Consider the following 15,215-nt stretch of genomic DNA (forward strand, 5'->3'; position numbering starts at 1 on the left):
ACACACCGTTCTTGGCTATATGTGCCTTTTTATTGGGGAGAAATTGGGCAGAGGACCATTTGACCAGCCCGTATGTTCAAACGGGGTGTAGCCACCTCTGTCTATGACTGGTCTAGATCAGGGTGTCACGTCAATATTGTCATTGCTCCTGTCTTAGGTCGTTCCTCTCGGCAGCTTGGCTATTCCTGTCACTGTGTTACCCTATTGCCACCGGGACCCTGTCTTAGGTTGGTCTGAGCCCAAGGAAATTTGCCCGTCTCTGGATACAATGAGTTCACATGACAGTGACAAAATAGGATCTAGGGAGAACTCTTAATTTTTCAAAGAGGCCAGGCATGTGTTGGGAGAAGCACGACTTGTAATGGCGACCATAGCCTTGTAAACAATCGCTTTGTGTCTGGCATGCTCTTGTTTTAAATGGCAGAAGAGCTATAGACATACTCCACATCCCAAAAGATCAATGGCCCCCCAGGCAAACATGCCAGCCCATTCTTTAAAAAAGGAGGAAGCATCGGTAATCCATGAGGTCAAATCTCCAAACGTGATAGGATTCAATCTAGTGTTGTTAACGACAGCAATCTGCATCAGCAATTGTCTCGATAGTTGCTCCACTTTCATGGACCAGTTTCCTTTCAGATAATTCGAGATTTCTTTGCTCTCTTGAGAATACTGAGAAAAATTAACTTGCAAAGAAGTAATGCATAAACCTCTAAGGGAGGAAATGCAGGACAGCTGTGTCATATGATATATTGCTTCAATTTGTTCTTGAATTAAATCCATTCATTGATTAGCTAATAGAAAGGCAGATGTCAAGTGGGCATTAAATTGTTCTTGTATCTCTAATGCCTCTGCTGTTCTTTCCACAATCTGAATGATAGTCTCAGCCGTCTGTACTTGATTAGTCATAGCAATCGCGGCTGGTGTTGCTGCAGCGGCTGATAGTACAATGTCTGAAGTTATAGCTGCCATAATACCAAAATCCCCTTTGTTCCTTAGTAAATGAAGTATGGGAAAACTATCTGGGTTGGCCTCTACTGGGATTGGCACAAAGGAGGGAATCTTGACCATCACTGCAGTATCATTGGTGCCATCCCAGTATTCAGTTAAATAGCAGACTACATCAGAGTTGTTACATTTTATAGCATCATCACTTACATTAGTGCTTATCAGAAAGAAGAAATGTGGTCTAACACATACTGAAGCTCCAACGGCAGTATCATTTGATAAAGGCCATTAATCTTTACATTTACTAAACTGGTTTTGTTATTTGTTCTAGTGACTGAAATATTATACAATGTAAAGTCTTCACCTAATAATTGGGCAAAAGGAATTAGAGATGTGTATGCTCCCTGCTCATTTGATAATACCCATTGATACCAAGCCCAAAATAAGGCTTGCCAGACTTATTTTCCCCCCGATCATACTGTACATTGCCAAGAGGAGGGGAAAATTCAAATCGCCATAGGAATTGTTTTGCTCTATGGAATGGACTCTGACATGGGGAAAAATTAGGTGGAAACGTTTGATATGGGAGCAAGTAGGTAGGACTCTACGACAGGTAGACTTATCCAGTGTGTGATTTCCTTGCCCCAGGCGTGATGGAAAACTACAATTATGCATCATAATCAAAGTTGTAATGTTCAACTCAGCAAAATTATTGATTGATGTGTCTCCACGGCCTGAAGAGGCTCCTTGGGTAACTTGATTCAAAGCAGCCAGGATGGTCCCAGTGCCCATAGCACTATTGCTCATAGGATCCAACCAATTAGCCAATTTTGTCCTTCGCAGCCATATACAAGGCTGGGAGGAATTTTTAAGAGTGAAACATAATGTATGCAACAAAGAAAGATTAGTGGCAGTATACCGTTGGGACAATTCTCCATTAGGCACTATACAAGGAACATCACGCAAACAGGAGGTGGAGAAGAAGGTTGGCAAAACAGTAGAATTGCTATGAACTGGCATAAGTACTGGCCAGGATCTGGCAATAGCCCACAGAGTGAGTGAATCAACCTGGATTACCATTCCCAGCAATAATAGAGTGCATAGTTCCATTGTCAGGAGTAGCAGGAGGCAGTTTGCAAGTCAAACGCTCAGGCACACAAATTGGATTGTCTTGATTCTGTGGAAAAACACAAACAGCTCCCCTAGATCTCGAAATCACGGGATCTGGGCCACGCCATTCATCAGTTAAGGCATCCTTCCACTTTACTTCTGCATTACTCATAAGTGTAGTACAGCCATGTCCGTCCAAGATTAAAAAGTTCAAAGTAAAAAGCGCTAATGACAACTGTTCTCTTGGTGTTTTGCCATAGGCAATTCCCCCTTTTTGTTTTTGTATAAGCTCTTTTAAGGTAGGTTGTGCTCTTTCCACAATTCCTTGACCCTGGGGATTGTAGGGTAATACAGTAGTATGCGTGACCTGCATTGTCTGGCAAAATGCCTGAAAGGACTTTGCAGTGTAGGCAGGCTCATTGTCTGTCTTGAGACTATCAGGCTTTCCCCAGGCTGCCTACGCCTCTAAGCAATGACTAATGGCATTACGAGCTTTTTCACCAGTCATCAGAGTGGCATGTATAATACCGCGGAACAGGTATCAACAGAAACATGAGCATATTTTAAATTTCCAAATTGAGATATGTGTGTGACATCCATCTGCCAAATTTTTAGCAGAATCAGACCACGAGGGTTAATTCCCACCTGAGGAGGGTGTGAAATTGAACAAAATTCTGGCAACGAAATATCACAGCATGAGCTGCAGCTCTAGAGATTTTAAATTTTTGTTGAAGAGTGAAGGCAGGAACATGAAACTTTTGATGAAAATCTCTAGCGAGATCAACCGGAGCTGCATGAAAAATAAACTCTCTACAAGTACTGGCATCCACCAGGGCGTTATTGCTGGCCATGGGACCAGGCAAATTAGTATGAGCTCGAATATGTTGTCTGAAAAATGTATTTTTCTGGCACAAATCAATTTTTGTAATTCTGAAAGAATTTGACGTACAGTACTAGTCGACCTAATTGGCCCTGCAATTTCAAGTGAGCGCACAGCATTAACTACATAAGCAGAATCAGAAATTAAATTAAAGGAATCATGAAATCTTTTAAGGACTTCCAATACAATATTACATTCTGTAATTTGGCAGGTGCCTGGACTGTATTGAATTAATACTCCTTCTTGAGAATCAACCATATAGGCATCTACACCTGTTTTGGAGCCATCTGTATAAATATCTAATGCTCCAGACAAAGGCTCTGAGGCAGTGATCTTAGGAAAAATCACTGGATGTTCAGTAAAAAATTGTAACAAAGGATCCTTAGGATAATGATTGTCAAACTCTCCATCAAAACTACAGCGTAATATGGCCCAATCATCTATCAGGGCACACAATGTTTCCATCTGAGCTGTAGTATAAGGTATAATAATTTTCTTGGGTACAATACCAAAATTCTGAATGCAAGATTTTGCACCTAACATAGCAAGCTGTGCAACAGCAGAAGGGTAATATTCAAGGGTCTTATTAAGAGAAATATGGGGATAAATCCAAAGAAGCGGTCCTTGTTACCATAGCACTCCTGTAGGCTGATGAAAAATTCTCAGTATACACTAAAGGAGATCTTCCTTTTCCTTGCACCTTCTTAGCATTGCCTTTTCCAGTCTTTCTTCTACTTTCCTTAAGGATAATCGTGCTTCCTTGGTTAAAGCACGGGGTGAAGTAAGCTGAGAATCCCCTTTCAGGATCTCATAGAGTGGTTGTAACTCTACATTGGGCATTTTAATATAGGGTCGAATCCAATTTATGCTTCCTAGTAATTTCTGAAAGTCATTTAAAGTTTTTAAATGATCTTTTCATCAAGTGGCTGACAAAAGAATTGTAACCAGTTCACCTGGGACTTTCAGGACATCAGTAGCAGCCCTTTATCAAACTGTCTCAGTGGGCTAAAGGCCCATGGAAAAGAAAACATTAATCTTGACCTTGGCCACAGCCTCCAGTTGGAGTAAGTTGAAGAGCCGGTGCCAAGACTTTCTCCTCTCATCATCATAGAGTAAAGCCTGTTCTGTCTGGCAAAACAAAGTTACTCACAGTCTTCTGCGGACTCTTTCTGAAACTATTTCAGGGACTCCCCTGTCCCCAAACCTGGGGCATTTTGACCATAGGGGCAGGAACTGGCTGCTGAGGGGATAGGACCAAAGGCACTCTCCATGTTAATGATAACCAATGGGAAAAGTAACTTAATGTTGGAGATCAACTCCTCTCTTGGAATAAGGCCAGCAGATAAGGCAGGCTCCCTTAAAGAACTTCTCTTCATGAACGCTCTCCTTCTGTGAGCAAGCGTTGAAGGTCAGGCCACTAAAGGCAGGAACTGGAATTTTTTTTCTCTTACCCTGTTACTTGAGGTATGGATAAATTCTTTTCTTGTTCTTGTTTTCCTTAGAGTCCTCCCCCGCCTTGTTCTCAGCCTTTTCAGATCATTCCTCCTTAGCATTTCTAACACAGCCCGTCCCTTTTTTATAGCCTGCTGACAGCATTTCTGATCTCAGCTGCCCACTGTGAGATTCCCAGAGACAGAGAACCAAGGTGCAATGGCATCGCATTCACTAAGAAATCTCTCTAGAGTGCTTCTTTTCATCCTAAGCCTTTTTCTTTCAAACAGCTCTTGAATAGTCAGAAAAATTGAGTGAGACTGAGAAGTCCCCATGCTCACTACAGAAGCTCCACAGCTAGTTTCGCTCCCCCCTACTGTGTGGGTTTCGAGCAGAAGCACAGGTAAAACACTATGTTTCAAAAAATAATGTTGGCTATCAACCAACACACCGCCACTACAGCGGGGTCCATAAAATTAAATTTCCTTTCAATTTTAAGTTTACGCTGACCAAGAAGCTCCTGAAGAGCAAACGGGAGCGGGGTGCAGTGTGAGTTTCCCATGCTTTACGAGCTTATTTACGATCCATTTATGAGCAGGGCGGGCTGACGTGTTTATTTACACACGATTGTAGCTCATCATTAGTGGGCTCTTCCCAGCAAATGCACTCATGCCCGGGACGGTGGCAATTCAAACAGTAACAACACCACCACACAAAAAGGGTAAAAGGCAAAAGTGCTAGTCCAACCCACAGAGCATCAATTGGGGAAAACAACATTGCTGTGCTCCACAAACCTTTTTGCCTCTAAACCAAGGCTTCCATCGCCTCTGCTTAGTCCAGAGAACTTTACTGTCCCTAATAGGGAACTTTATAGTCCCTTGTCCGGGAGCTTTATATTCCCTCACCCAGGAGCTTTATTGTCCCTTATCCAGGAGCTTTATTGTCACTTATCCAGGAGCTTTATTATCCCATCTGGAAACTTACCGACGTCGCCGTCCTGAGGTTGAAGAGTTGTGAATCCACGAGGATGTCCTCGGGTCCCAGTAAAGGCCACCAGTTGCAACGCCCACCTCGTCCAGCATGGAAGACGCAACACCGTTGGATTCTTCTCAACACCCTTTATTGCAGGAACACCTCATTCATGATACAGGGACCCCGAGCAACAAAGGCACCAGCCTTAAATACAAAAACAGGCTATGGCAATATACTTGCCCTCTAGGGATTGGTGGATCATAAAATACCTCATTAGCATGAATATCACTCCAGCCTGATAGCTTGCCAGAGAAATGCCAGGACATGTGCTTTGTGGGTGTTAACCACAAACGACCAGCAGATGTCACCGCCATCTTTTATCTATATGTGGCGCTCCCTACAATTAAGTAACTATACAAGGCCATACAGCCAGTCAGCGAGAGAACTTAGATTTAAACCCAAGCCTGTCCATGTGACTCAGGAGCATTTGTTCTTATTAATGCCACTACACAGGTCTGGATGTTTTTACCGGAAGGGAGGATGGTTAAATAGTTGAAAGAGGAAGAAACAGCATTGTAGAGCTCCAGACACATCGGACTGAAACTGCACGTGGGTTTCTTTAAAATATGGAGGAGGGGGTGTGGCTTGAGATTGAATGAGACATGACTACTGGCCCCTCTTAGTCGACAAGTATTTGGTAAATGCTTGACTAGGGGATTATTATTTTTCTTTTCTCCTCTTCTTCTTTCTCCTGCTCCTCTCCCCTCCTCTTCCTTTTTTTGGTTGATTACGGTGTGTGTGACACATGTGCACATATGTGCACATGCCTGTGCCTTTGCTTGTATACTCAGGAGAAAGAACAGGGTGCCAGTTGTCTCCCTCTGTCTCCTTTTACTTTATCCCCTTCAGACAGGGTCTCCCTCAGAATCTGGGACTTAGTATATTTCAGGTAGGCTGGCTGGCCAGTAAGTCCCAGCAATCCTCCAGTCTCCACCATCTACCTAGTGTTGGGGTTAAAGGCAGCCATGACCAGCTTTTTAAATGTGAGTTCTGAGCATCTGCTCTGGCCTTGCTTGGAGCCCGCACAGCCCTCACAGCAAGTACTTCTCAACTGATCTGTCTTCCCAGCAACTCACATAGAGGCTTGCCTTGAGCTTCCTGAGTTTCTGAATGGTCTTGTATCTGTGGCAGTCCCCCAGCTCCAGCCTCCTGAATGCTAAGATTACAGGTTGTAGCACCACGTCTGGCTATAGATTACTGCTTTTCTAGTAATGAACGAGAAGATGCTTCCCCAACAGAAGGCAACAGCCAGTCCCTTCCACTTAACACTCCTCAGTACATGTGGGCTGTTCGTGTGACTGAAGCACTGAGGCTGTTAAGAAATGACGAGACAAAGCACGTGGGTAAGGAGTTTAAGGAGTGTACGTGTAACCAGCTAATGGCCCATGTGTAACTAGCTAGCATTTCTGAAACTGACTAATAGGAAAATGATTTAATGACCTTTACCTGAGTCTTACCCTCAGCTAATTGAATATATAACCCATTCAGAAAGCCTGCGGAAACATTCGAGTCACTTACATGGTGCCAGGCTGTGTTTGGGGCCAAGAAGAACATCAATGAACACGGGCTTATTTGATTCATGTCCCAGAGAGGAAATATTCTGTAGTCCCTCCAGCAGAGTGACAGATAGGACTGCTGACCTCAGCTCAACATCAGTTCTAAAGCACCTGCTTCTGTCAGTGTCAGAGGATGCTTGGAGCCACTGGAATCTACCTGCTTAACTCCTAAAACCTAGAGCAGTCTCCAGAAAACAGGCAGAAACAAACCTTAGGGGACAAAGAGATTATTGGCCAGGAACTCATGAAGGATGAAGGGAACTAGGAGACAGCAGAATCAAGGAAGGAAAGTTATCCTGTGTTAGGCAGAAATGCTATGCCACAGTTTTGCTCGATCATGGGGTGGGGGCTGTGCACCCCAAAGAGACCAGCATCTCAGCTCAAAGACAAGGGAGTCTGAAGCAGTTAACAGTTGGGACAGCTAGCTATTCACACTCCTCACAACCAAGCAGTCTTTTTTTCAAGGGTGGGGGTGGACTCTAAGCTATACTGCATCATGATGTCTGGGATTTCATTCTGCTATCCATGAGTAGTCTTTCTTCACAGGTCTCGAGTCCTTTCTTCAACTAGGTATCTGTCACAGGAACATTGCAATACAAAGATATTAACTCAGGGGAATCTGAAAGCCACCGAGGCCAGGAACCATGCGTCCACACTACTGCATGCTCAGAAGGGTCAGTGCCTTGGCAGTGTTAGCCTTCAGTCACCAATGTCTGATGGAGGGAAGGCAGGATGACACCAGAAGTGGGAGATACTGGAGAGATGATTCCCGGTTAAATTCCCAGCACCCACAGGAATCCATAAGTCTAGTTCCAAGGACCCGACACCCTATGTGGGCACTGCGTGCATGTGCTGTACAGACATACATGCAAGCAAAACATTCATACACATAAAGTAATCTATTGTTTTAAGCACAAGAGAATTGACCATACTAACAGGAACTAGGCAGAGGGCCTTCTAGGGTGTGGAGAGAATGGATACATACGTGAAGGCCATGGCAAACAGGAGTACAAATAGTTCAGAGAGCCAAAGGAAACCTTGCTGGAACACAGTGAACACAGGAATTACGAAATGAGTTAAGGCTACAAAGGGAGTTGTGTCAGTTTACAGGGGCTGCCCTCTCTATCTCATGCAATATGGGTGACTTCAGCAAAAATTAGACTTTCTCATTTCTGGCAGCCAGAACTCTGGGAGCAAGGTGTTTGATGGGGCTTGCTTCTTCTGAGCTCTTTCTCATTGGTGGAATCATGTTCCCCGGTCTTCAGAAAATCTCTTTTCTGATCCATCCTGTATCCTAGTCTTTTCTTTGAGGACACTGGTCAGTCATTTTGACTTAGGGTTCACTCTGAAGATCTCATCTTACCATATTTACACCAAATCACACCTTCAGGCACTATGGGTAAATCTTCCAATATATGTATTTTTGGTGGGCACACTTATCCCGAATCAGCTCATGTGGGCCTGTGAGGAGCTTGGGAGGGGTTGGTTTTCATGTAGCCCAAGTGCCCTTCTCAGGGCTCGGCATGCACCTGCATGCGTGCGCATGCACACACACACACACACACACACACACACACACACACATTAAAATTAATCTAAATGGTCAAATATAACAAGAAATTCTAAAAATGGGCTTATTATATGTGTCTATGAAGATGATATGGCAATGATTGGTTTATCCGTCATAATTTATCTGATAAACAGCAATGCAGAAGTAATTTCATTGTAAGCCTGAGAACTGGTTTTCTGAAGAGATGATCACTTTGGTTTTATTTAGATGCAAAGGAAATGTAAATAGTTTTCAAATGACTACAAAGAATGGACCTACTTGAGATGGATATTAAAAGAAAAAGAAACTCCAGTCTTAAATACGGTATAAATCTAGCGTCAGAAATTTGTTTATAAATAATAAAATAACTATAAGTGTTAGACTGCAGAGAAGTACCAATCTGTGTGACATTCCGTGTTAATTGTTTGTGGCGCTCAGTTTAATCTCATACAGTTTCACACATCCACTATGCAATACAGTTTTAATTAGATATATAAAAATATGGAGGAGCCAGTCAAATGCTACTGACAAACTAAATAAGGACTGAAACTCTAGAGATAATAGGACAGACCCGACAACCACACCACAGCCTCTGGAATTACACATGCATAGTTCTGTTAAGCTCATCTACAGATGAAAGAGTAAGAATCTTTTTTTTATGTTGTGTTCACTTTTTTTTTTTATTATTAACTTGAGTATTTCTTATATACATTTCGAGTGTTATTCCCTTTCCCGGTTTCTGGGCAAACATCCCCCTAATCCCTCCCCCTCCCCTTCTTTATGGGTGTTCCCCTCCCCATCCTCCCCCCATTGCTGCCCTCCCCCCAACAATCTAGTTCACTGGGGGTTCAGTCTTAGCAGGACCCAGGGCTTCCCCTTCCACTGGTGCTCTTATTAGGATATTCATTGCTACCTATGAGGTCAGAGTCCAGGGTCAGGCCATGTATAGTCTTTAGGTAGTGACTTAGTCCCTGGAAGCTCTGGTTGCTTGACATTGTTGTACATATGGGGTCTCGAGCCCCTTCAAGCTCTTCCAGTTCTTTCTCTGATTCCTTCAACAGGGGTCCTATTCTCAGTTCAGTGGTTTGCTGCTGGCATTCGCCTCTGAGTTTGCTGTATTCTGGCTGTGTCTCTCAGGAGCAATCTACATCTGGTTCCTGTCCACCTGCACTTCTTTGCTTCATCCATCTTGTCTAATTGGATGGCTGTATATGTATGGGCCACATGTGGGGCAGGCTCTGAATGGGTGTTCCTTCTGTGTCTTTTTTAATCTTTGCCTCTCTCTTCCCTGCCAAGGGTATTCTTGTTCCCCTTTTAAAGAAGGAGTGAAGCATTCACATTTTGATCATCTGACTTGAGTTTCATTTGTTCTATGCATCTAGGGTAATTCAAGCATTTGGGCTAATACCCACTTATCAATGAGGGCATACCATGTGTGTTTTTCTGTGATTGGGTTACCTCTCTCAGGATGATATTTTCCAGTTCCAACCATTTGCCTACGTATTTCATAAAGTCATTGTTTTTAATAGCTGAGTAATATTCCATTGTGTAGATGTACCACATTTTCTTATCCATTCCTCTGTTGAAGGGCATCTGGGTTCTTTCCAGCTCCTGGCTAGTATAAATAAGACTCCCATGAACATAGTGGAGCACGTGTCTTTTTTATATGTTGGGGCATCTAATCTTAACAACACCGAGAAATCAATACTGGGTCTCACAGAGCAAGTGCAGCAAGGTGTATGGTTGGCCCCTACTGGCCAACCTCAGTGTTGCGCTGTATCCTACAGCCGCATTGCTGGGGCTACCTTTGTGCTTGTTAGGTCTCTCTTAGGTTTGTGCTTATAATTTGCAGCCAGTAGTTGGAGAGTTGGAGCACAAAACTTGTACTCATTATCGTCCTTTTTAAAAATAGAAAAGTCTAGGCTGGAGAGATAGCTCAGTGGGTAAGAGCACTCGATGCCCTCACAGAGGACCTGAGTTCAGTTTCTGGCATACACCAGATAGCTCACAACCATCTATAACTCCAGTTTCAGAAGATATGACACCTTATTCTGACCTCTTCAGGCACGAGTTGTATATGTGTTGAACAGACATACATGTAGCCAAAACATTTATACACATAAAATAAAACTAAAAAAGTCTAACTAGACAAGTCAGGACTGGAGAGCTTTGTCACCGGTTAAAAGCATAGGGCTGTTCTTTCAGAGGACTTAGGTTTGGTTCATGGCACCCACATGGTGGTTCACAGCCATCTGTAACTCCAGCTCCAAAGGATCTATTTTTAATCTACATTAAAATATTAATCTCATCTTCATTACAAATGTTTGAGGCTAATGTTTCAACTAAAAGCCTTGGTTACTAGTCTTCTAACCTCAAAGTTACATTCTGTTCTTTTGTTTTTTGGGTGCTGAGGATTGAATGAGGGTGTCATGGTTACAAAGTCACCATTCACCACCAGCGGCCTATACCCCTAATTCTGAAGTTAGATTCTTTTACCGGAGTTACTTTAGATAGTCTTAGGTTTTTCTCCATAAGAAACTATTCTTGGTCCTTTTTTGTGAGTTTGTCTTAGCACTTTTTTTCTGTTCCAGTCTTTTTGTGAATGCTTTCATTACTTCTTACCCAATACAAATCAAATGTAAGTGTCTTTGTGGTATTGTATTAAGTGGGGTTCCCTAGAGGAATAAAAGTTACAGTGTGTGTGTCTGTGTGTGTGTGTGTGTGTGTGTGTGTGTGTGTGTGTGTGTGTGTGTGTGATTAGTTTATTAGAACGGTCTACAGACTGTAGTTCAGGTAATCTATTAACATAAAGTCCAAGAGTTAAGGAGTTGTTTAGTCCACAAGTCTGGATGTCATAGCTGTTTTTCAGTGTATGTCAGAATTCCAAAGTAGGCCCTAATGCTAATGAAGGAATGGACCTGCTAGCCAGAGTAAGAGGAGGCTCTAGGGAGGGATCTACCTTCTTCCACATCTGTCAGCAGAGGGGGTGACCCAGTTTCAAGGTGGACCTTCCCTCCTCAAAAAGATCTGGATTAAAAGTGGGTCTTTCCATCTTCAATTGATTTAGCCACTCTCTCATACGTGCATTGGCTGTTAAGGTTTAGTTAATTCCGGTTGTCATTGACAACCAAGAAGTAATTACAAGCTCACCCCTGGTCAATGTGACACACAGTTACATCTCTTTGTCATGCTTAATTTTCAGGTGGAAGTAATAGCCAGGTCATAACTGTGCCTGTGTAACTACCCCATGTAGAGCCTCAAAGGTGTTATGTGTTTAACAGAGTCATAATTGTACACAGCGTGATGTAAGCATCCCTCGTACAACCAAAAATTCATTATAAATTTTATGATGTTCCTTCAAGGGACATTCCTTTGATATCTCAAAAGTTAAATATGACAACTATTGATAATCTCTTAATCGTTCTGATACTCCATGACAAAGAAATAAAACATGAAAATCTGTACAAACACATTCTTAACAAAATACTGCCCTGAGCTGCATACTCCCCTCCCTGGACACCCACCTCTATTGTCCAGCCACTGGAAATAAAGAAATGAATTAAGCACTTTCTAGAATCCAATAATACCTAAATCACACAAAGACTCCATAAATAAAGAGAACTTCAGACCAATTTACACTATGAACATTGATACATATATTCTGGATAAAATGCTTGCAAACCGAATCCAGGAACACATCAAAAACATTATTCACCATGATCATGTAGGCTTCATCCCAGGGATACAGGGATGTTTCAATGTACAGAAATCCATCAATGCAATCCACTGTATATACAAACTAAAAGAAAAATATCACATGATCATTTCACTTGATGCAGAAAAAGTCTTTGACATAATACAACACTCCTTCATATTAAATGTCTTGGAGAGATCCGAGATATAAGGTGCATTTCTAAACAAAATAAAAACAATATACAGCAATCCAAAAGCCAACATCAAAAAAATAAAGAAAAATATAAAGCAGATCCACTAAAATCACAGATAAGACAAGGCTGCCCATTTTCTCTCTATTAATTTAACATAGTACTTGGAGGAAGTTCTAGCTAGAGCACTAAGACAACTAAAGGAGATCAAAGGGGAACAAATTGGAAAAGAAGAAATCAAGGTATCACTATTCACAGATGATGTGATAGTACACGTATGTGACTCCGAAAATTCTACCAGCTGATAAACACCTTCAGCAAAGAGGCCACAGACAAAATTAATTCAGAATAAATCAGTAGCCCTCGTTTATAAAGCAATAAACAGGCCGAGAAAGAAATTAGGGAAGCAGCAACCTTTACAATAGCCATGAATAATGCAAACTATGGTGGTATTACTCTAACCAAGCAAGTGAAAGACCTGTATGACAAGAACTTCAAGTCCCTGAATAAAGAAATCAAGGGAGTTATTAGGAGATTGAAATAACTCCCATGCTCATGGGTCAGTAGGACTGACACAGCGAAATGGCCATATAGCCTAAAGGAATCTATGAGTTCAGGGCAACTGCCACCATAATTCCAATGCAATTCATTACAGACTTTTACAGAGCAGTTCTCAACCTCAAATAGAAAACCAAAACCCCAGGATAACCAAAACAATCCTGAACAATAAAAGAACCTCTGGAGGAATCACCATCCTGATTTCAAGCTGCACTACTGGGCCAATAATAATAAAAACTACACCGTGTTGTTACAGAGACAGACAGGTTGATGAATGGAATAAAATCAAAGGTCTGTAAAACACACATACACACACACACACACACACACACACACACACACACACACAACACCTATGGACACCTGATTTTTGATAAAGAAGCCAAAATCATACGATGGAAAAAAGAAGCATCTTCAATCAAATGGTGGTGGTTAAACTGAATGTCTGCATGTAGAAGAATGTAAATAGAGCCATATCTATCACCCTGCACAAAACTAAAGTCAAATGGATCAAGGACCTCAACATGAAACCGGACATACTGAACCTAATAGAAGAGAATGTGGGGGAACTTCCTTAAACACATTGGCACAGGAGTTGAATCCCCAAAAAACGCCAATAACTCTGAGCTACAGAGCTAAACAGAGAATTCTCAACAGAGGAATCTTGAGTAGCTGAGAAGCACTTAAATAATTTTCAGTGTCCTCAGTCCTCAGGAAATGCAAAACAAATGACTCTGAGATTCTTTCTTATACCAATCAGAATGGCTATAATCAAAAATTGAGGTGACAGCATATGCTGGTGAAGATGTGGGGAAAGGGAATATTCACCCATTGCTGGTGAGAGTGCAAACTTGGACAACCACTTTGGAAAACAATTTGGCAGTTTCTCAGAAAATTGGAAATAGTTCTACCTGAAGTCTCAGCTATATGCCCCAATCATACCCCGCTCTACCACAGAGACACTCGTTCAGCTGTGATCATAGCAGGTTTATTTGTAGTAGCCAAGAATTAGGAATAGCTCAGATGTTCCTCAACTGCTGAATGGAAAAAAGAAAATGTGGTGCATCTACACAATGAGATACTATTCCGCTATTAAAAACAAAGACATCGTGAAATTTGCGGGCAAATGGATGGAACTAGAAAATATCGTCCTGAGTGAGGTGATTCAGATCCAGAAAGATACGCATTGTATCCAGTCACTTATAAGTAGACATTAGCCATAGTGCAGGATAACCATACTACAATCCACAGACTCAAAGGTAATTAGGAGAGCCCAAGGGAGGTTTCATGAATCTCACTCAGAAGCAAACAAAATAGTCATCAAAGGGAGACAGGTGGGAGAGGGGGTGAGGAGGGGACTGTGATCAGGTGTGGGGAGAGGGTGCTGGAGAGGTCTGGGTATGAGAACAGAAACTGGTGGGGGCAATTCTGGAAATAGCTGGAGATCTAGGATAAGGGAGGCTCTGGGGAGTCTATAGGGATGACCTACCTTAGACGCCTACTAGCAGGGAATATGGAGATTGAAGTGGCCATCTCCTACAGCCAGGCAGGACTTCCAGTGGAGGGAGGGAGACATTAATCCAGCTGCAAAACCTTCAAACCAAAATTTGTCCTGCCTCCATGATGTTCAGGGACAAAGATGGAGCAGAGTTTGAGGGAATGCCCGACCAATGACTGCCCACCTTGAGATCCATTCCATTGGAGAGTCAACTCTGATGGTCTTAGTGATACTCTGCTATGCCTGGAGACAGCAGCCTGGCATAGCTGTCCGCTGAGAGGCTTCATCCAGCACTGAATGGAAACAGATGCAGACACACACAGTGAAACATCAGGCCGAGCTCGGGGAGTCTTGTAAAAGAGCTGGGGATAGGACTGAGCGCTGAGCTGGACAGGTCAAGGACAGCACTTGCAGACCTACTGTTGTGCTAGAACCTCTTCTGGTCCTAAAATCTGTATTAGTCAGGGTTCTCCAAAGGGAGAGAACTTATAGAATGAAAGAGAGGGGCTCTAATCTTTACTTCCTCCTTCTGTAATGTAAATTATATTACATCATTTTGAGTTGAGTTTGTCCTTTTTCGGTAGTTTCTGGAGGTGTAGAATTTGGCTGCGACTTGAGGTAGTTGTACAGCAGGAATCTACTGTTCTAAACTCTGACATTGCTTTTTCACCCAGTGAACTGTAATGTCCTGTTCTCATCCCATTGTCTTGCAACATTTTCTAACTTACTTTTGAATTTATCCTTTGAACCGATAGTTATCTATATTTGCTTT

The 15,215-nt window shown here is 42.4% G+C and overlaps 1 long non-coding RNA gene across 1 annotated transcript in view; it reads right to left on the minus strand.

Annotated features, from left to right (window-relative positions):
- The window catches only part of LOC148005835 (uncharacterized), a 15,718-nt gene extending 564 nt beyond the window's left edge, over positions 1 to 15,154 (minus strand). The window contains exons 1-3 of the long non-coding RNA XR_015620931.1: positions 14,435 to 15,154; positions 5,351 to 5,542; positions 1 to 2,122 (exon numbers count right to left, since the gene is read on the minus strand). The exon at positions 1 to 2,122 is cut by the window's left edge and continues 564 nt beyond it. This is a non-coding gene — a long non-coding RNA (uncharacterized LOC148005835). The remainder of the gene's footprint in view (positions 2,123 to 5,350; positions 5,543 to 14,434) is intronic.
- Positions 15,155 to 15,215: the final 61 nt, after the last annotated feature.

Source organism: Rattus norvegicus, chromosome 5, assembly GCF_021556685.1.
Source record: "Rattus norvegicus strain SHRSP/BbbUtx chromosome 5, alternate assembly SHRSP_T2T, whole genome shotgun sequence".
Classification (NCBI taxonomy): domain Eukaryota; kingdom Metazoa; phylum Chordata; class Mammalia; order Rodentia; family Muridae; genus Rattus; species Rattus norvegicus.